At 34.0% G+C, this 23,363-nt stretch overlaps 1 protein-coding gene and 1 non-coding gene across 2 annotated transcripts in view; one reads left to right on the top strand and one right to left on the bottom strand.

The window, feature by feature from the left end:
* Nucleotides 1-23,363, bottom strand: part of Dach2 (dachshund family transcription factor 2) — a 764,989-nt gene that overhangs the window by 54,059 nt on the left and 687,567 nt on the right. The gene's annotated exons all lie outside the window — the stretch shown is intronic.
* Nucleotides 13,121-13,222, top strand: LOC147822488 (U6 spliceosomal RNA). Its single transcript, XR_015445631.1, has one exon. It is a non-coding gene; the product is annotated as a U6 spliceosomal RNA (small nuclear RNA).

The following is a 23,363-nucleotide window of genomic DNA, read 5'->3' as shown; positions in this document are numbered from 1 at the left end:
CCAGCATATATAAGAGGAAATGGACTAAAAGGATTGAAAATAAGACAGGTGATATTTCATTTTTTCTCCATTTTCTATTTCCACATTTTGTAGATACCTTCACAGTGTGGCATCATTCTTCTTTGTTATTCAAGCATCTAATCTAATGTCAGAAAGTGGTTTCATTTTGACCATATCTTTGGAACTAAAAAACTTTTCTCTCTCCTTTTCTCTAGAGTCCAAATACAATGCAGAATAGGCAATACTCAATTTTCCCAATTATTTGACAGATTGTTGCAGACTTCCAGAATTTGGAGGAGTGGGGAATAAAATTGGTTTTCTCTTCTCATTTCCATACTCATTGATTAACACAAGACTGTGAACATTTATACAAAAAATAGAGGTCTAATTGCTTGAAAATATTTGCTTGTAATACTAGTTTGGGGATAGGAAATATATCAGTTCTTATTGTTTTCAATTATCTAAATGACAACTTCTTTCATAAAGTTGTTAGGGCTTTTGCAGGAGGTTCATGAGCTGATAGAGTCACTTCTTTTTTTGCTCCGTTTGCAGTTCAATGTCCACAATCACTTGAATGTTTGTTTTCTTATATCTGTTTTTACTTTTAACAATATGTGTTTTCAGAATGCTTAAAATATTTTTATAATTTCTCTACCTTTTAATCTGAAATTCTTGAGACATAATAAATATGTCAAAAATGAATCATAGGACATTTGGGACAGGCTGGTGGTTCTAGGTGTAGCAGGGTTGTATCACAGGGCATGAGGCAAGAAAGCAGAATGGATCCTTCATGCTTATATAAAATAGGGGATATGACTACAATGTCTGAGATCCCAGTAAGAGTCCAAGCATCTAGGATCTCTACCAGCAGGAGAGGCTGCATAAATCTAATCCCCACAACCACTTCTAAAGAATTCCTTCCCCTGATTGCTTAGCAGAATCAGAAAGTGAAGTAAAAGAAGAAAAAAATTGGCACATAAACAGTGTCTATTCTGGAGAATGGAATTCTTCAGAAGAAGAGTATCCCATAGCACCCAACCTAGAAACACATCTTGAGAGTCTTACCTGGCAAGTAAAGAGCCTTTTAAAATACTCTGTAACTGACCACAGCCCCCAGCACTGTGGAGCAGAGCTGCCCCCAGTGCTGAGGAGGAGCCTTCCAGGCCACAATACGACTGGCCCTAGCAGCAAGAAGGAGAGCCACGTGAGCATCAGCAGCACAACCCCACCACTGAAATGAGAAGACATGTAAAAACGTCTCAAAACCAGACTTCCAGATCACCTAAAGCAACCCCAAAGGGAAACGAGATGGAACAATCAGGTACTCAACCACCTTTACTCCCTCAACTATCAATGAAAGAAGTTCTGGAAAAAATAAAATCAGAAATAATTTCTCAGATAACAGCAAAGATTGTGCCCATAGTGCAAGACATGATTAATAAATTTAGAGAGGACACAGATTAAAAAATGGAGCTGAGGAACATGATGGAATCCCAACATTGGAAATAAATGGAATCCATAAAACAGATGCAAACGGATTTCCAGGAGATTAAAATCTCCATGGAAAGTTTACACAGCAGAAGGAACCAATGTAAGGACAGAATTTCAGATATAAAAGACAAGATTGCAATTAGTGAACAGGAAAAGAAAAATTTCTTTAAAATAGTAAGGGACTATGGGAAATCAATCCAGCAGCTGCTGGATGATGCAAAGAAGAATAACATAAAACTGATGGGAAATGATAAAGAAATAGGACGGAGTGCAGATGACATAAAAAAAACTTTCACAGAAGTGATGGCAGAAAACTTCCCAAGCAGGGGAAAAGAACTTCACATACAGATTAGTGAGGCAAATAGGACTCCAACTAGCCTTGATCAAAAAATATCTACACAGAGGCATATAATAGTTAAGATTCCAGAAATCTAAGAGAAGAACAAAGTTCTACAAGCAGTGAGAGAAAAAAACAACAAATCACATACAAAGAAAAGCCCATCAGAATCACAGCAGACTTCTCAATGCAAACCCTCAAGGCAAGAAGAGCTTGGAGTGATGTATTTCAAGCCCTAAAGGAAAACAACCTCCAACCCAGATTGATGTACCCTGCAAAACTATCATTCAAAATTGATGGAGAAAGCAGATACTTTCATGAGAAAGACCACCTTAGGAACAGCTTGAATACCAAACCAGCACTCCAAAATTTTAGACAATATCCTAGGAAAAGAAAATGAGGTTCACAACCCCAGGATGCCAGGCTAAATGAATCCATCAGGCACAACAAGAAATTAAATGAAAGGGGGGAGAATCCAACAAAAAAATAGGTCATGACAATGATAAGTCAATGCATGTCCATTATAACCATCAATGTTAATGGTCTCAATTCACCTATCAAATAAAATAGACTGACAGAATGGGTCAAGAAACAAGATCCAACAATATGCTATAGACAACACACTTAATTCTAAAAGAAACTCATAGACTGAAAGTTAAAGGGAGGAAAACAATACTCCATGCCAAAGGAACCCGAAAAAAGTGAGGAGTAGCTATCTTCTTTCCAGATCAAGTGGATTTCAAACCAACACTGATTAAAAGAGACAAAGAAAGACACTACATCTTTGTAAAGGGAAAAATCCAAGAGGAAGAGATGACAATCATAAACATATATGCACCAAACAGTAGTGCACCCTACTATATCAAACAAATATTAACAGACTTGAAAAAGTAAATAGGCACTAATTCAATAGTAGAGGGGGACTGCAATACACCACTGTCAGAAAGAGATAGAGCAACTAGACAAAAAATAAGAAACAAAATACTAGAACTCAATCAAAATACTGAACAAATGAACTTAACAGATGTTTACAGAGTGTTCCAACACACAAAATCAGAATAAACATTCTTTTTACCTGCACATGGGTCATTCTCCACAATAGAACACATACTCCCTCATAGAACATGTTTAAGTAAGTCCAAAGGAATTGAAGTTATCCCCTGTATATTATCAGACCATAGTGCGATGAATATGGAGATCAATAGCAAAAGAAACTATAAGAATTACATAAACACATATAACCTGCACTACACACTTCACAATAATGAATGGGTCACAGAGGAAATTAAAGAAGAAATCAGATAGCTCCCACAATTAAATGACAATGACAATACAACATATCAGAATCTATGGGACACAATGAAAGCAGTCTTAGGAGGGAAATTCATAACAATGAATACTCATGTTAGGAAAACAGAACAAGCCCAGTTAAACAACCTGATGCTGAACCTCAATATTCTAGAAAAAACAAGAGCAGGACAAACCCAAATCTCATAGAAGGGAGGAAATTATAAAGATCAGAACAGAAATTAATTCAATGGAGACTAAGAGAATGATACAAAAAATTAATGAAGCCAAGAGTTGGTTCTTTGAAAGAATAAACAAAATTGACAAACCGTTACCCAACCCTATCAGAAAAAGGAAAGAAATGGCCCAAATCCATGCAATTAGGAATGAAAAGGATTAAATTACAACAGACCCAGCAGAAATCCAGAGGATCATCAATACCTACTTTGAGAACCTATACGCCAATAAGATGGAAAACACAGAAGAGACAGATTCCTAGGTACGTGTGAATTACCAAATTTGAATGAGAAAGACCTAAAAATTCTAAACATCCCAATATCGATCAAAGAAATTGAAAAAATAATTAAAACTCGCCAACTTAGAAAAGCCTGGTTCCTGATGGCTTCCACTGCCAAATTCTACAAGACATTTAGAGAGGAACTACTGCCACTACTGTTTAAACTCTTCAATGAAATTGAAAGGGAAGCAATGCTCCCGAATACATTCATAGAAGCAAGCATCACCTTGACCCTCAAAGCAGAGAATGACCCAACCCAAAAAGAGAACTATAGGCCAATCTCACTAATGAACATAGATGCAAAAATCCTGAATAAGATAAGGCAAATAAAATTCAGAAGATCATCAAGAAGATCATACACCCTGACCATGTGGGATTCATCCCAGGGATGCAGGGATTGTTCAATGTACACAAATCAATAAATGTAATACACTATATTAATAAAGACAAGGCCAAAAAATGATCATCTCCATAGATGCAGAAAAAACATTTGACAAAATCTAACACAAATTTAAAAATCCTACAAAAAATTTGGAATAGATGGTCTCTACCTTAATCTGCAAAAAGCTGTCTATGAAAAACCAACAATCAATATCATACTAAATTGTCAAAAATTGAAATCCTTCACACAAAAATCAGGAAGAAGACAAGGATGTTCACTATCCGACTCCTGTTCACTACAGTCTTAGAAACATTGGCCACAGTAATTAGACAAGAGAAAGAAATAAAAGGAACAAAGATAGGAAATGAAGAAGTGAAATTGTCATTATTTGCAGATGACATGATACTCTATATAGAAGATCCTAAGAACTCTTCCCAAAGTATTCTACACTTAATAACCAAATTCAGTAGAGTAGCTGGATACAAGGTCAACACATAAAAGTCAATAGCTTTTCTGTACACGAAAAACAGACTCACTGAGAGGAAATGGAGCAATCAATTCCTTTTACAATAACATCCAAAAAATTGAAATACCTAGCAATCAACCTAACAACAAAAATCAAAGGCCTTGACTGTGAAAACTATAGCACTCTGAAAAAAGAGATTGAAGAGGATTTCTGAAAATGACAAACATCTCTTGCTCCTGGGTAGGAAGACTCAACATAGTGAAAATGGCCATATTTCCAAAACTGCTATATAGATTCACTGCAATCTCAATTGAAATCCTAGCAGCATACCTCACAGACCTGGAGAAAACAATCCAAAAGTTCATTTGTAACAAGAAGAGACATAGAATACCAAAAGCAATTCTAGGCAACAGAGACATAGCAGGGGGTTTCACAACCCCTTACGTGAAACTATACTACAAAGCTACTGTGATAAAAACAGCATGGTACTGACATAGAAACAGACCAGTGGAACAGATTAGAAGATGAAGAAACAACTCCAGACACACTCATCCTCCTCATCTTTGACAAAGGAGTCAAACACCCTTACTGAAGCAAAAATAGCCTCTTTAATAAATGGTGCTGGAAAAATTGGGTTTCAACTTGCCAAAGATTAAAGCTAGACCTATACCTCTCACCATTCACTAAACTAAAATTGAAGTGGAGTAAAGACCTAAATATTAAAACAGAAACACTGAACCGGCTGGAAGAGAGCTTAGGAAGAATGATTAAAGACATTCGTGTAGGAAAAGAGTTTATGAGCTTCAGTTGCCTATGAACTAAGTCAAACAATCAACAAGTGGGATCTCTTTTTATTAAAAAGCTTCTGCACAGCAAGAGAAACCACCAACAGTGTGTAGAGACAACCTACAATGTGGGAAAAAATTTTCACCTCCTGTTCCTCAGACAAAGGTCTACTATCTAGAATCTATAAGTAACTTAAACAAATCAGACCTTCCAAATTTAAAGACCCAATCCAAAAATGGGCATCTGAAATGAACAGGCATTTCTCAGACAAAGAAGTAGAAATAGCAATTAAACATGAAAATATGTTCAACATCACTGGTCATTTGATAGATGCAAATGAAAACAACATTGAGATTCCACCCCACCCCAGAATAAATAGCTGCTGTCATGAAATCAACCAGTAACAAATGCTGGCAGGGCTGTGGGGAAAGAGGAACACTGCTCCACTGCTGGTGGGAGTGTAGACAGGTGCAACCACTGTGGAAATCGGTATGGAGATACCTCAAAGAACTAGGACTGGAAGTCCCATTTGACCCAGCTATTCCCTGCTGAGTATCTTTCCCAAAGAATTAAAAGAATCATAGCACAATAATATATGTGTACCCATGTTCAGAGCAGCACAATTTGTAATAGTTAAAACTTGGAAGCAGCCCAACTGCCCATCAACTGGAGACTAGATAAAGAAAATGTGGGGGGTTTTTTTATATATAAAATAGAGTACTATTCAGCCATAAAAAATGAGAAATTACACACATGTATAGCTAAATGTATGCACACTGAGGCAATACTCAAGTGAAATAAATAGAACACACAATAGTTCCTCTAGTGTGAGAAATTGGAAGTGTAAATAAGGACTAAAAGTTATGATAATGTGAAATAGGAAGAAAAGGGGCAAAGGGGAAGGGGAAGTGGGAAGGTTAGTGGGAAGGTTAGGGGGAAGCAAAGAAGGAAATCTAATTAATATGAGAAATTAAATAATGGAAACAAAGTCTTTGTAAATAGGGAGGAATGGATGGGTTGTTGGGAGGGCAGGGGAATGGGGAAAAAATAAGAACCGAGAGAGATTATGTAAAGGTTCAAATTTCCAATGATGAATGCCATTACATAATATACCTAAAATGTATCAATAAAATTTATTTTAAAAATGAATGACAACTTTCACTTGTCTGTCAATCTGCATACTTTCCCTCTTCTTTTGCGTGGATGGCAAGATGTTTTATATGCAGATATGGCTAGAAAGATATCAGAATTAACACAGATTTATTTGTTCTGTGTATTTATCAAAATGCAACTATGTGGATATTTTTTTCTCATAATATCCTGTATGTTCAAATAGAGTAGCTAAATGAAGCCCCTTTTTAAAACTGTTTATACAGTTATTCAGTTTTTATTAAACTACAAAATATTTTCCATGAGAAGAAATGCACTGTCTCAGTATCAGTGCTAAATTCCCATATAGATTAAATCACCAAAAGGAAAAAATAAATTGATAGTATTAGTAGTGTAGCAGACTAAGCCCAAATATGATCAAAATAGTGTGATAGATATTAAAGTAGTTGAACTAATAATTGGTATTTAAGCTTCTCTCTATAGGGGTTCTCAAATTGTACATCTCTTTCAGAACAGTCGAAGTTAGTTAACATATGCTTTTCCATTTTATATGTCTCTGTGCTTGTATATTTTGTGACATTTTCAACAAGTAGATCCAATAGAATATATGCCTGATATCATGTGTTCACAGAAGTAAACCATTACTATGTCAAGGATACAAAATCCCTATAAGACAAAAATTCTAAATTCAGAGAAGAGTTAATGCACTGGTCTAAAACTATTAGTTTCTTACCTTATGTATCTTCAGCCAGTTAGATTTTTCAGAAATTGTGGAATTCCTTTTCTCCTAGGATTTTGGTGCAGTAAAGACTTCATGGTACATTAACTAGATGTTTTGGAATGTACTATTTCTTTACAATGTTGTCTAATTCTCATTCAAGAATTAAAACATTTCTCCATTCAAAAATAAAAAATAGAAAACAAGTTTATTAATCTTCATGACACTATTCATTTACATCTTCCCAAGCTTGTCAAATTTTGAAACATAGCCTGCGTATTCTGCTTCCACTTGCAAGCAATGTACTTCTCCTATTATTTTAATTCTGGCTCTAGAAATACATGTTCTACAAAATTTCCTAGCCATTTTCTTCTTCAGTATTATTTCTTATTTAAGCTCTCTATTGTTTTCTGGCATTCCACTTAGAATTTCTTGACTTATCCTCAATTGTCTTCTTTTCCTATTCTTGTTCATCTTAGAAGCTTTTGTTTTCCATCTCCTATTTTATGTACTTCATTATAAATAATTTCTTCAATTCAACCTTACAACTCTGCTTCTTTCTTTACTCTTATTTAATCTAGTGTTTAACTAATTCATGAAGTTATTAATTTCAAAGCTTCTGTTTATTTATAATTATATTTCATAATTTAAAAGGTTTTTATGTTAATTTGATCATTTTTTCTTGTTCACTAATTTAATAAAATCTTATAATTCTCTAGACAGTCCAATAAAGTATAAAATAACTCTGTAGGTAAAGTCTTTAAGAAGCTAAATCTATGGTTTGATGTTTCCCTCATGGAATTGGTGTGGTTTGATTCTGCAGACTTTTGAATTTTTTTCTTATGGACTCATGCATAATTATACTTAATTGTGAAAATTCCAATAGCATAAAATTGGCATGATTTTCTTCAGAAAAAAAATTGTGTTTATTTAGCATAAGAGCCAAGGGCACTACTGATCTGAGGACCTGATCCTGCCCTACTTTAGAAATCTAACTGAGCATCTTCTTTTGCTCTGGTCTCAAGGCTTTATTTCTTGATCTCACCACCATTATGGGCATTTATTTTTATGGTAACCTACCTTGCATATCCATCTATTACTATTTATGCCAACTTTCTTGAACTTTTGGCAACTTTCTGGAATTCTCGCTTTTCGACTCCTCCTCTTCCTCCTCCTCCTTGTGTTCTCTCTCTCTCTCTCTCATTGTTTTTTCATGTTTTTCCTATTGCGAGACCAAAATGCACTAAAAAGTATGAAAATTTAATTATGATCTAATCTCATGGTTGAAAAAAGGGCCCTTCATTATATATAATTTGGCATAATATCAAAAGCAGAATTTTCAGTATATTTGTAAATGCTTCAAGAAATATTGTATCACTATGTGTTTAATCTCAGTGTACATTTTCACACATTTATGGAAGACATTTCTTTAGAAGAAACCTACCGAAACACTGAGGGTACCACTGTAAATACTCCAAAAATAAATACCATCAAATATATCTATTAGAAAAACTCATGCAAATGTCCAGAATCTAATGATAAATACTGAACTCATGTAAGATGAATCTCTATTTGAAGAATGCAATATTATTTCATTAGCAATAAAGCATTTTCTGTGAGCTTGTTGAGGGCAGAAATAAGACCTTTCATCATTACATTACCAATACCTGAAAAAACTGTAAAAAAATAAAACATTATTTATAAAACAATTAGTGGAAATTATAAGAAACCATATTATGATACTGAAAAAAACTGTATGTGTGTAAGCTCATTTTGTTACTCTATCACTGCCATATCAATTTTTAACAAGATTTTATGGCAGTATCACAGTATATTAACCATCACAGTATATTAAAAATATCAGCTCTGAGCTATTGTTATGGTTAAAATTATCTAGTTTCCTGTGTTTGTGGTAATCTAAAAAGTATGTAAATGCATTTATGTTTACCTTCACACACAACAAGAGATTTTAAATACTAATATTTATTCATTTTAACTAGGGGTTTATATGATGCCATTATCAAAAAATATTTCAGAATAAATAAGAAATTAAAAATATTTTATTAGATTAATCCTAAATTAACTGTCACATTTAAAGCACACACATTATCATTCTATGATAACAGTAATTACTATTTGATGATGTGATCCTGAAAAATACATTTTAATAAACTAGTATAACTGAATAACAGTACTACTTAGAATGACACTGAGTATTTTATTAAAAAAGAAGATAAATGTTATATAACAAATATTCATAAACAATTATATGATGATATATAATAAATATGTAATAAATGTTCATATAATAAATCTAACAAATTATTTTGTACTAGAACACATGAGTTTTCTAAATATTAACTATGGATTATATCCTTCCATAACAAATATTGCTATATTGATGGCCACTTATGGAAGTCTTGGAAAAAAAAGAAATTAAAATGCATTTTAATATGCTACGTTTTATAACAGGGAATAATCAAGTAAACTGATTTTTTAAACATTTAAATTCAAATGAATATATTTTCAATTGACTTAATCCTTAATACAAACCATGTAATCACTACACTAAACAATACCATAAGAGCTTTATTGAGTTAGTTTTTTGAACATTATTATGATGCTCTTGATATAGAGTTAATAATATGCAAATTTATTATTTTATTTGAGTTTTTATATTTTAATTCAATACAATCACAAATGTTGCTTTTAAAATTTAGCTCTTTCAGAAATAAACACACACATCTTGATTCATTCATTATCTAAAATAGTCTATTGGTAAAAGGAACAAAGATACACTCAGGATAGTTTCAGCTGTTTGTGTGTTTGTTACATTTTTTAAAGCAGTTGTCTAAATAAGAATACTTGAGAACTGAAATTCTTATATCAGGTCCAAATAGTTTTTTAAAAGTGAAATACTGCACATTGATGAAGAGAATTTGGACAGAATAAAATTGTTGGTTCACATAGGTTTTGATAAAACACAGGGACAACAAAGAGAAATTTCTAAAATATATAAACCAGTAGAACAGTCTATCTGGTTTGAAATGGTCAAGTGATTCTCAGAAGTTGTGTTTGTGATCTAACATTCTGAGAAACATCATCAGATCTTCTAGCATGATGGTCAGGTAGGGATAAGAGAAGTTGAGAAGTCATTTTAGTTTGTTTGTTTGTTTGTTTGCTTGTTTTTAAAGACAAGGTCTCTCTGTGTAGTCCATGCTGGTCTTGAGCTCAGTGTATAGCCCAGACTGATCTCCAACACTTAGTAATTCCCCTACTTCAGGCTCCAGGGTGCTGGGATTACAGGTATGTGCTACCATGCCCAGAAAGTTAGTTTAATCTTAAATCCCATGTTATTTCAATCTGAAATGCTAAAGTATTAATTTTAGAGGTTTTATTTTGCAATGATTTTATAGCATAGGAAAATGAATGTTTGATTAAATGATTTACCTTAACAGTAGCACGATAAAATTTAGTTCAAGGACTGTCATGGGTGTTGTGAAATCACATTGCATTTAAAATTGTTACATGTACTGTATGACTTGGTTTCTTGGCTCTCTGTTTATGGCTTGTTCACCCTATCTGAATGCTTTCCTTTTAATTGTTAGAAGTTACAAAAGACAATAATAAATGGACAGAAGTCCTGTGTTAAGGGGCTAGAAGAATTAATATTGCTAAAATGATACAGTAATTAAAACTGTATTATATTGCCATAAATAAGTATATGAATAAATGAAAAAGTGTAAAATAAAGATACCAGAAGGAAACTGATATATATATGCAATCAAAGGATCTTCAACAGTGGTTCCAAGAGTACACAATGTGGAAACAATGGTTCTTTATATGATATGTTACATGAATGAAACTGGAACACATTATACTAAATGAAAAAAACCATTTATAGTAAGATAATATTGCAAATTTCTGTTTATATGCAGTATCTGAAGTGGTCAAACTCATAGAAAGAGAGTAGAATAGTGGTTGCCATGGACTGTAAGAGTGGCAAATGGGGAATTACTGTTCAACTGGCACAAGGTTTCAGTCATAGAAAATGAAACTTCTAAAGAACTACTATATAACATTTTCTTATACTTAACAATAATCTGTTGTGACTTATAGATTTGTTGAAAGAGCATATCTCATACTATTTCCTTACCACAAAAAAATGGAATTTACTTTTTAAAATATTGAAAGTTAACATAATGTATTATGTTAATAAAGGATTAAAACTATAGAATTGTCTCAATAGAAGCAAAATAAAGAGACTATAACAAAATCCAGCATAATTTTATGATTAAAAATGCAAAGCAAACTAGCCACACAGGAGAAATTCTTCATACTGGTAAAGGACATCTATGAAAAGACCACTGAAAACACCACACTTAAATCTGAAAAATAAAACTTTCCTACTAAGATAAGAAATGACAAAAAAGGATATCAATGCTTAGTGATTCTATTCACATTTTACTAGAGGCTCGTACCACAGAATTAAGTAACAAAAGCAAAAGCCATATCGATCAGAAAGGAAAAATAAAACTATGTTGTGGGGGGCCTTGCCCCCCCCCACTGGAATTCTTGAGTGCCCATTACGGACATGCCCGGGCTTGTTGCAGATCTACCCGGCAACAAGGAAGTAGCCCCAGTACACTCCTCTTGCTCCTCCCCTCTCGCCCTACGGTATATATATTGTAGCAGCTTCCGCAATAAACGAGACTTGATCAGAAACCTGTCTTGTCTCCATCTCTCGTGTCCCCTGTCCCCTCTCATCCTCGCTCCCCCTCTAGGGTCTCCGTTGACTTACCCGCGGGCCGGGACACTATGTATATTTGCAAGTAACAAATAGGCATCTGAAGGAAATTACAGAAAAATCCACAGCAAAATATTAGATATAACAAAAAAGTTCAATAAGGTTGTAAAATGCAAGATAAACAGGGCCAGGGATTTAGCTTAGTGGTTCCGCCACCTGTCTTGCAAGTGTAAGGTCCCGAGTTTGATCCCCGGTACCAAAAAAAGAAAAACAAAACAAGTAAACAAGATAAACATAAAAAACAAATATATTTCTGTACACTAACAGTGAATAATATGAAATTGAAATTAACAAAACAATTATATCTATAAATGAATTGAAAAGAATTAAAACAAAATATTTAGTAATAAATATAAATGAAGTGTAAAATGTATACTTTGAAAATTTTAATACACTATTGGGGGAAATTAAAGAAGACCTAAGTAGAGGGAAACACATACTGTGTTCATGGGTCATAATAGTTAATAATTTTAACATTGGAAACTTGTAATATTGATCTATTGAGTAAAAATAAACCTTATTGGAATTTTAGTTGGTCTTTTAGCAGAAACTGACTTTTAAAATGATACTAAAATCCTTACAGAAAACTAAAGGAGCGAATTATATCCAAATCCAATCTTTTTATTTTAAAAGAAAGCAAAAAGGATTTCATTTTCCAATTTCAAAACTTACCATAAAGCTACATTAAGATATTGTGATATTAGCATAAGGGTAGACATACAGATCATGAGATAGAATGATGAATCAAGAAATCAACCCTTACTTATGTGAAGTGATTTTGACAAATCAACTGAATTTAGTGGATAAATGTTGTTAACAAATGGTGCTGGAACAATTGGATATCTGCATGCAAAAGAATCAAGTTAGTCCACTAGCCAAGCCAAACAAAATATTAAGTAAAATTATGACAAATCTAAGTGTAAAAGTAAATGTATAAAACTTGTAGATCAAGGAATAGAAGTATAACTTTTAGGAGCAAACTTTGCAAAGAATTCTCAGTATCAGATAACACCAAAAGAACATGTGCACAAATAAAACAAAATGAAAGGAAATTAAGAAAAACAGGTAAGTTCATCTTCAAAATTAAATCTTTTGTTCATCAAAAAATACTGTAAAGAAAGTGCAAAATACCCACAATCAAATAACAGTTCTAAATCATGTCTGAACAGGACTTATATCCAGAATATATAAAGAAAACTAACAATTAAAAAAAAGGCCATGCTAACTTTTGCAGCACAATACTAGAAGTAAACCAACACAGAGATTAGCATAGTCCCTGTATAAGAATGACACGAAAATTCCTGAAGCACTCCGTATGTTTCTGTGTGAATCTGGGACTCAGAACAGCCATGGGATAGCTTCATTTCAAGGTTCCCAAGTGTTGGTCTCCCATAGTCACTGGGTGAGAGACAGCCATAGACAAGAAGCCCTTGAAAAGAGATCTGCTGAGGAGTTTGAGCTCAGGCCAAATAGAATGGAGGCATTGCCCCCATGACCAGAGGCCAAACCCAGTTCCAGTTGTTTTATTTTGAAAGTCTCCAGATTGAATATTCGAGTTCTCAGTCTACTGCCTGCATGCAGCACTGATCTGTGGTCTGACTGCCTTCATTATCTACCATACCAGTATGAGTAGGGAAACATCTTGGTTTGTAGACATTGCCACTGCCTGATTAAACAGGGACTCTGTAATGTAGGAGGGAACCATTAAAAAACACAGGCCTTAAGGATAGGCAGAGAAACCAGAGAATTGTTAGACTCTAAAATTGCAGATGACAGAAGGGAAAAACACATTAAAAAGCACAGACAAAATTTTTTTGACTTGTTTTATGGCTTTCTTTTATCAATTCCACTGGTTTACGGGAATTTGGGGAATTTTCCTTTAAAAATTTTTTCTTTCTTTTTCTTCACTTGTTTTCTCTCTTTTTTTTGAAAGTGTAAATAAGGAAGAAAAGGTATAATAATAGATAATTTGTTTTCTTTTTTCTTCTTTCCTTTTCTCCTATTTTTTTCTTTTGCTTTAAAAAAATTAGTCTCTATATTACTTCTTTTTTCCAGTTTTAAAATCTTCTATTTCTTGGGGGGTTTTTTGTTACCATTACCTAATTCTATAAATATCCTTCTGCTCCCTAATAGGATGCTTTTTTGCACTTCTCTCCATTCTCATCTCCTATTTTTTTAAGTTTTCAAATTTTACTTCTTGCATCCTCTCATTTCCAGCACCCTATATCTTCAATAGATCAAACATTTAGCTTTATTAGTCTTTAGACCATTAACACTATATAATTACTTTTGAATTGTTTCTCACCATTAGTTGAGATATAGCTATTGCATTTAGTATATATTAGTTGCATGTCAATATCTGGGTTATCTCAGTGTTTATATTATACTTGTGGATTTCTTTTCTATAGTTAAGGGTAGTATATTATTATTTCTTTTAATATGTCCATATCCAGTTTGTCTGGGATGATACTCCTGTAGCTGATTTGCTCGATATTGCCAGGGTCACATAATTGTTCCTATTAATGGATTTTCTCTGTATGCCAACATCCAGATTTCCATTGTGACATTGGCAATACTGGGATCCATTCTAAGAGAACTGGCTTTGAGACCAACTGCACTGCCTTCTACCTTCCTAAATTAACAAATGTGATTGGATCCTGGGGCAGAAGCAAAGGATAGTAGTTAGACAAATTCAAAGTACATTACTGAAAACAACTCTAAGAGATTCCCATAATAGCAACAAAATCTTTCCATTATATATCTGCCCACAAACCTTAGTACATTCCCCCTAGAAAAAAAAACAATAGAAACATAAGAACACAAGGCAACAAAATGCCTTCCAAAAATCACAACTCTCTCAAAGCCAAGGGGCCTTGAGAGGGAGAAAAATAAAAGACACACCCAAATTATTTGAAAGAATAACAGAGGAGATTAAAAACAGACAGAAAAGGTGTTCAGTGAAATCACAGAAGATACAATTAAAAAGATAAGGGGAGTAATAAAAAAAATGCTCAAGGAGCTTTCCAAAGACTCTAATAAAAGGCTAGCTGAGCTAAACAAAAAATATAAACCATGAAAAATAAGTTTAGCAAAGAATTACAGTCCATGAAAATATTTCAATCAGAAATTCGGGAGATTAAAAATTCTATGAAAAGTGTGAACAAGAGAAGGGACCAATGTGAGGACAGGATTTCAGAATAAGAAGATAGGAATAGGTTTAAGAACAACCATTCAAAGATATCTTAAAAAGAATATGAAAATAGGGGCCGGGGATTTAGCTCAGTGGTTCCGCCACCTGCCTTGCAAGCACAAGGACCCGAGTTCCATCCCTGGTAGCAAAAAAAACCAAAAAAAACCAAAATGAAAATGGATGCAACAGCTGTTACTCAATGCAAAGGGGACTAGTCTAGCCATTCCATGCTCCTAGGGCAGAGAAGGTGAGGCAGTCCCAGCACGTGGAAAGAAGGTCCCCCACCGCCATCTCACACTCCAAGGGCAGAGAAGGTGAGTTCTGCGGGCACCAGAAGCACCCCCACCCCCCATGGAAATGAGAAGACATGTAAACAAGCCACAAAAACAGACTTCCAGATCACCTACAGCAACCCCAAAGGGAAAGGATAAGGAACAATCCAATACTCAACCACCTGGACTCTCTGAACTAGCAACAAAAGAGGATCAGGGAAAAATAAAATCAGAAATAATTACTCAGATAACAGCAAAGATTGTGCTCATAGTGCAAGACAAGATTAATAAATCTAGAGAGGACACAGATAAAAAGATAGAGGAGCTGAGGAACATGATGGAATTCCAACATAGGAAACAAATGGAATCCATAAAACAGATACAAACAGATTTCCAGGAGATTAAAAACTCTGTCAAAAGTCTGTGCAGCAGAATGAACCAATGTGAGGATAGAATTTCAGATAAAGAAGAAAAGATTGCAATTAGTGATCAGGAAAAGAAAAATTGCTTTAAAATTGTAAGGGAACATGAGAAATCAATCCAGCAGCTGCTAGACAATGCAAAGAAGAATAACATAAGACTGATTGGAGTCAATGAAGAAAGAGGAGAGATTGCAGATGACATAAAAAAACCTGTTCACAAAAGTGATGGTAGAAAACTTCCCAAACAGGGAAAAAGAACTTCACATTCAGATCAGTGAGACCTATAGGACTGCACCTAGCCTTGATCAAAAAAAATCTACACATAGGCATATAATACTTAGAATTCCAGAAATCCGACAGAAGAGGAAAATTCTACAAGCAGTGAGAGAAAAGAAACAAATCACATACAAAGGAAAGCCCATCAGAATCACAGCAGACTTCTCAATGCAAACCCTCAAGGCAAGAAGAGCTTGGAGGGATGAATTTCAAGCCCAAAAGGACAACAGCCTCCAACCCAGATTGATGTACCCTGCAAAACTATCTTTCAAAATTCATGGAGAAATAAGATACTTTCATGACAAAGAGCACCTCAGGAACTTCATGAATACCAAACAGGCACTCCAAAAAATTTTAGACAATACCCTAGGAAAAGACAATGAGGATCACAACCCCAGGAAACCCAGCAGAATGAATCCATGGGATGTGACAAATTAAACACAAAGGGGGAGAATCCAACAAAAAGAAAAAGTCATGACAAGCTTTTAAAACTTTTAAATTCATCTCCCTAATGAGTGTATAATTCAATCTTATTATTGTACTGATTAGTATTTTTCTGATTCTAGAGTTGCACACCTTTCCTTGTGCTATCCTGGCTATTTATCATCTTCTTACATCTACATTTTAATTGGGTTGTCTATTAATGAGCTCTAAGAATTCTTTATATATTCTGCTCATAGGTTATATGCATTGTAAATATGGTCTGTTTAAGGAGTACTTTTCATTTTAGTGATGTCATTTAAAGTTCTAAATTTTGATGGAATTCCATTTATCAATTTTTTTCTTTTATACATCATGTTTTTTGCATCCTAGGTAGTTCTTGCCTACCCTGAATTCATAAATATTTTCCCTTATAATTTCTTCTTAAAGTTTTATATTTTTAGGCTTTCTTATTTAGGTTCATAGATCCCTTCAAGTTATTTTCATGTATGGAAATAAAGGATTGAGGTTAATTTTTTATATATGGATACCAGGTGTTCTAGTGCCATTTCCTGAAAACACTATCTTTTCCTTGGCTCTTGAATTGAGTTTGTATTCTATAAATTGCTAATGTTAAATAATCTTTCAAAACTCAGTGGACCATATATGTGTGGTACTATTTCTAGATTCTCTGTTTTATTCAAATGATCTATATGTCTTTCCTACACCAACACTGCCTTGATTACTATAGCTTTAGAAGAAGTCTTAAAATTAGGTACTAAATGTCTTACAACACTGTTTTTTTTCTTTTTCTTTTTACTTTTCTAGGTCCTTTGTACTCCTACATAACTTTTAAATTTCAATATCCAATTCTTCATTTATAGCAAGTATACACAGACCTGAATTTTTATATATACCTTGTGTTTCTAATCCTGCTAAATTCAAATACAAGTTCTAGGGGCTCCTAGAGATTTCCTAGTATTTTCTCTGTAGATGATCATTTCATCTACATATAAAGATTTTGCTTCTACCTTGCCAATCTTATCCTAATTGTGTCATTTTATTGCCAGGCTATTTTGGTGGGGCCTAGGTTTCAAAGTTTAATGGACAGATAAAGACTAAGCATATCTGCCCTTGTTCCCCACCTTAAGGAGAAAGCATTTTATCGTCTCCATTCATATAAGGTGTTCTCACTGGAAGTATGGAGTACATGTCTTTAATCTGTTGAAAAGGTTCTGTTCTACTTCTAGTCTCCTGATAGCTTTTACCATGAACAGCTGTAGAATTTAGTCCAATACTTTTTCTCCAACTAGTGACAGGATCATATGGCTTTTTCCTTTCCTCTGTTTAAATGATGACTTTTTTGGGTGGAACTTCCAATGCTGAACCAACACTGCCATCTCTATAACAAAACCACTTTCTACATACTGCCAGATCTGACTCCCAGTAGTTTGTTTTGTTAAACAAATTTCTATCTACATTCATACTTTTTTCTTCTATTATCTTTATCCAATTTTAGGATTAGCACAATGTTGAGTTCCTAAAATGAGGGGAGAAGTGTTCCTTCTTTTTTCTGCTTTAAATGTTTGATATAATTTATCAGTTAAAATGTATATGAGCCTGCTGTTGTCATATAGGTAGGTTTTCAAGCTAGGGATATACTTTCTTTAATAGGTGTCATTCAAATTTTATATTTCCTCCAGAGTTAGTTTCATTAATTTGTCTTCCAAGGTACTTCTTAGAAGTTGTCAAATTTATTTCAAAAAATATTTTTGTATTATGCTTTCTATATCCTTTTAAGTTTTGTAAAATCTGTGGTAATGTCTCCTAGATCTTGATACTGTAATTTTAAAATTGTATAATTTATAATGCATAACAGGAAGAAAAGGGCTAAAGGAAAAGGGAAATGGGAGGGGTAGGGAGAAGGAAAAAAGGGAAAAGAAAAAATATGAGAAAAGGAAAAAAATGGAAACAAAGTCTTTGCAAATAGGGAAGGGTGGACGAGGGGAAGGGAGGACAAGGGAAGGAGAAAAGATAAGAACCAAGGTACTATATAATGGTACAAGATGCCAGTGATGAATGTAACCATATTTTATACCTAAAATGTACCAATAAACTTAATGGGAAAAATTATTTTAAAAAAAAGCAAAGGGGACTAATCTAAGATTAATTGGAATAAATGAATAATAAGACAGCACAAAATAGCATAAAAAGCCTGTTTACAGAAATAATAGCATAAAACATCTCAAATGTAACAAAGAAATAAACATACAGATGGAGAGGCAAATAGATTCCCAAATAACCAAGATAAAAAGAGAACTTCTCCACATCACATTATAGTCAAAATACCAAAAGTCCAAAGCAAGGTCAAAATCTTAAAAGCTGTTAGAAAAAATAAATGAATCACTTATAAAGGTAAAACCATTAGATTTATCAGACTTCTCAACACAAATCTTAAAGGTCAGAATGGCTCACAAAGGAGTGTGTCAAGCCTTTAAAGATATACACAGGACACTTGGGCTGCTTCCAGGCTTTAGCTATTACGAACTGTGCTGCTATGAACATGGGTGCACATATATCACTGTGGTATGATTCTTTTAATTCTTTTGGGAAGATACTCAGCAGGGGAATAGCTGGGTCAAACGGGACCTCTAGTACTAGTTCTTTGAGGTATCTTCATACCCATCAACTGGAAACTGGATAAAGAAGATGTGGGTTTTTTTATAAAATGGAACACAGCTCAGCCATAAAGAATGAAAATCTAGAGTCATTTATAGCTAAATGGATGCATATCGAGGCCATACTCTTAAGTGAAATAAATAGGACACACATGTAAATACCGAGTAGTTTCTCTAGTGTGAGAAAATGATAGTGTAAATAAGGCTTAAAATGACTAAAATGCATAATTGACAATTTGAAATAGGAATAAAGGTCCAAAGATGTAAGGGTGAAGGGAGGGGAAGGGGAAAGGAAAGAAAGGAAAGGAAAAACTATGAGAAAAGAAAAAAATGAAAATGATGTCTATGTAAATAGGGAAAGATGGAGGGGATGAAGGGCGCACAGGTAATGAGGAAAAAATAAGAACCAAGATATATCATGTACAGGTACAAACACCCAATGATAAATGTAAACCAATTGTTTACCTAAAATGTACCAATAAAAGAACTTAAGAAAAAAAAAGATATACACAGGAAAACTCCTTCAAAACTGATGGAGAAATAAGGTATTTCTTTGACCAAGAGTACATCAAGAAATTCATAACCAACTAAAAAGAAATGAAAAAAATTCTCAAGGATAACCTAAAAAGTCAATGAAGCCAACAATGTCAATAAGTTAAATTGAATGAACATAGCTGGCAGGGTGAGCAGTTCAGTACAAGGGGAAAAAAATAAGGCAATCAGCAATACAAGATAGGGCTGACTCAATTACTTTCACTAATAACTATCAATTTGAATAGTCTCAATTACTCAAAGGCACATATTATGAAAATGGATCAAGAAACAAAACACAACAATATGAAAATATGAGAAACACATTTAACTTAAAAGGAAATTCACAGGTTAAAAATCAAAAGATGGAAAACAACATTCCACTAAATGAGAACCCAAAGAAAAGGCAGAAGTAGCTATGCTATTTTCAGACAAAGTCAATTTCAACCCTAAACTGATTAGAAGAGATAAAAAGGTCACTATTTGTTAAGAAAACAATTCAACAAGAAGAGATTACAATTATAAGCATATATGCATAAATATCAGCATGCCAATCTTCATAAAACAAACACCAATGGACATAAAAAATCAGAATAACACCAACAAAATTATAATGGGAGAATCTCAATACTCTATTGTCACAAATAGATCAACTACACAAAAAAATCAACAAAGTAATATCAGAATTCAACCAAACATTCAAACAAAGATACTTAATTGATTTCTACAGAGTGATCCACATTACACATTCTTCCCAGAAGCCCATAGGAATTTCTCCAAAATAGAACATATGCAAGTCCATAAAGTATGCTTAAATAAATGCAAAAGAATTTAAAATACCCCATGCAAATAATCAGATAATAGTGTAATAAAACTAGAAATTGTTGGCAAATGAAACCACAAACTATGCAAACACATGGAAATTAAGCAATGCCTTCTTGAATAATCAAAGTGTTACAGAAGAAATCAAGCAAGAAATTAGACAGTTGCTAGAATCAAATGATAATGCAATATGACAATATACCAGAACCTATGGGACACAATGAAAGCAGTTCTAAAATGGAATTTTATAGCTGTGAAGGCCCACATCATACAAACAGAACAAGGTTAAATAAATAACTTAATGGTGAACCTCAAATTCCTAGAAAAACAAGAATAATCCAAATCCAAAGCTACAAAAAGGAAAGAAATTATAAATATTCAAGGAGTAATTAATGAAACTGAGACCAAAAAACATTCACACAAAAAATTTAATGATTCTATGAGTTGGTTCTTCAAAAGAATAAACAAAATTAACAAACCCTTAGGCAAAAAAGGAAAGAAAAGCCTTAAATCGATGCAATTAGAAATGAAATGAAACAACAATGGATTCTACCAACATCCAGAAGTCATTTGATAACTACTATGTGGATCTGTACTCTAATAAAATGGAGAAATCAGAAGACATGGATAGATTCCAGGATACATATGAATCACAAAAGCTGAACCAAGAAGATATAAAAATCCAGAATAATCAAATATTGCACAATGAAATTGATAAAGTAATAAAAAACCCTCCCAACTAAAAAAAGTCCAGGTCCTGATGGATTCACTGCCAAATTCTGTAAGAACTTTAGAGAATATCTAATGCAAATAGTCCTCAAGCCTCAATGAAATCAAAAGGGAAGAAATACTCTAAATTTCATTTCTGTAAGCTAACATTATTTAAACAGAAAAGGACCAAACCACAAAAAAGAACTACCAGCCAATTTCTTCAATGAACATAGACACAAAAATCCTCAATAAGATACTTGCAAATGGAATGCAACAAATCAAAAAGATCATACATCATGACCAAGTAGTATTCATTCCAGGGTTATATTTCAACATATAAAAATCAATTAAAGTAATACACCACATAAACCAAAAGAAGGAAATAATCACATGATCATCTCAATTGATGCAGAAAAATACAAAATACAATATCCATTCATGATTGAAACTGAAGAAAATGGCTATAGTAGGACCTTATCTCAATATGATACAAGCCATTTTTTATAAATCAACAGCCAACACCATATTAAATAGGAAAAAGCTGAAAGCTTTCACTCTAAAACCAGAAACCAGGCAAGAATATTTACTATCATCAAACTTGTTTGATAGAGTTCTCAAAACACTAGCTAGAAGAATCAAGCAAAATAAAGAAAATAAAAGATATATTTATAGGAAAGTTAAATTATAATTACTTGCACATGACATAATCCTGTATATTGAATTCCCCAAAAACTCCACCAAGACTCCCGTAATTAACCAAATTCAGGAGTGTAGTGGGATACAAAGTCAAAACCCAAAAATTAATAGTGTTCCTGTACACCAATGAAAAACTCACTGAGAAAGAAATTAGGGAAAAAGTAACTTTCACAATAGCATCAAGAAAAAGAAAATAGGCCTCCATCCCAGGCTCCTAGGGCAGAGAAGCTCAGCTGGTCCCAGCACCTGGAAGGAAGCTCCCTGCCTCCATCCCAGGCTCCTAGGGCAAAGAAGCTCAGGCAGTTCCAGCACCCGGAAGGAAGCTCCCCCACTGCCATCCCAGGCTCCTAGGGCAGAGAAGGTGAGGCAGTCCCAGCACCCGGAAGGAAGCTCCCCGCCGCCATCCCAGGCTCCTAGGGCAGGGAAGGTGAGCCACGTGGGTGCCAGAAGCACCTCCTCCTGTGGAAATGAGAAGACATGTAAACAAGTCTCAAAAACAGACTTCTGGATCACCTACAGCAACTCCAAAGGGAAACGAGATGGAACAATCTGATATTCAACCACCTGGACTCTCTGAACTGGCAACAAAAGAAGATCTGGGAAAAATGAAATCAGAAATAATTACTCAGATAACAGCAAAAATTTTGCTCATGGTGCAAGACATGATTAATAAATCTAGAGAGGATACAGATAAAAAAAAATAGAGGATCTGGGGAACATGATGGAATCCCAACATAGGAAACAAATGAAATCCATAAAACAGATACAAACAGATTTCCAAGAGATTAAAAACTCCATCAAAAGTCTGTGCAGCAGAATGAACCAATGTGAGGATAGAATTTCACATATAAAAGATAAGATTGCAATTAGTGATCAGGAAAAGAAAAATTGCTTTAAAATTGTAAGGGAACATGAGAAATCAATCCAGCAGCTGCTAGACAATGCAAAGAAGAATAACATAAGACCGATTGGAGTCAATGAAGAAAGAGGAGAGATTGCAGATGACATAAAAAAACCTGTTCACAAAAGTGATGGCAGAAAACTTCCCAAACAGGGAAAAAGAACTTCACATTCAGATCAGTGAGGCCTATAGGACTCCACCTAGCCTTGATCAAAAAAAATCTACACATAGGCATATAATACTTAGAATTCCAGAAATCCGACAGAAGAGGAAAATTCTACAAGCAGTGAGAGAAAAGAAACAAATCACATACAAAGGAAAGCCCATCAGAATCACAGCAGACTTCTCAATGCAAACCCTCAAGGCAAGAAGAGCTTGGAGGGATGTATTTCAAGCCCTAAAGGACAACAGCCTCCAACCCAGATTGATGTACCCTGCAAAACTATCTTTCAAAATTCATGGAGAAATAAGATACTTTCATGACAAAGAGCACCTCAGGAACTTCATGAATACCAAACAGGCACTCCAAAAAATTTTAGACAA

Source organism: Heterocephalus glaber, unplaced genomic scaffold (assembly GCF_053883595.1).
Source record: "Heterocephalus glaber isolate CG9 unplaced genomic scaffold, H.glaber_assembly_v1.0 deba00001613, whole genome shotgun sequence".
Classification (NCBI taxonomy): domain Eukaryota; kingdom Metazoa; phylum Chordata; class Mammalia; order Rodentia; family Bathyergidae; genus Heterocephalus; species Heterocephalus glaber.
Note: the sequence above shows the minus strand (reverse complement) of the source record. Positions and strands in the feature narration are given on the sequence as shown.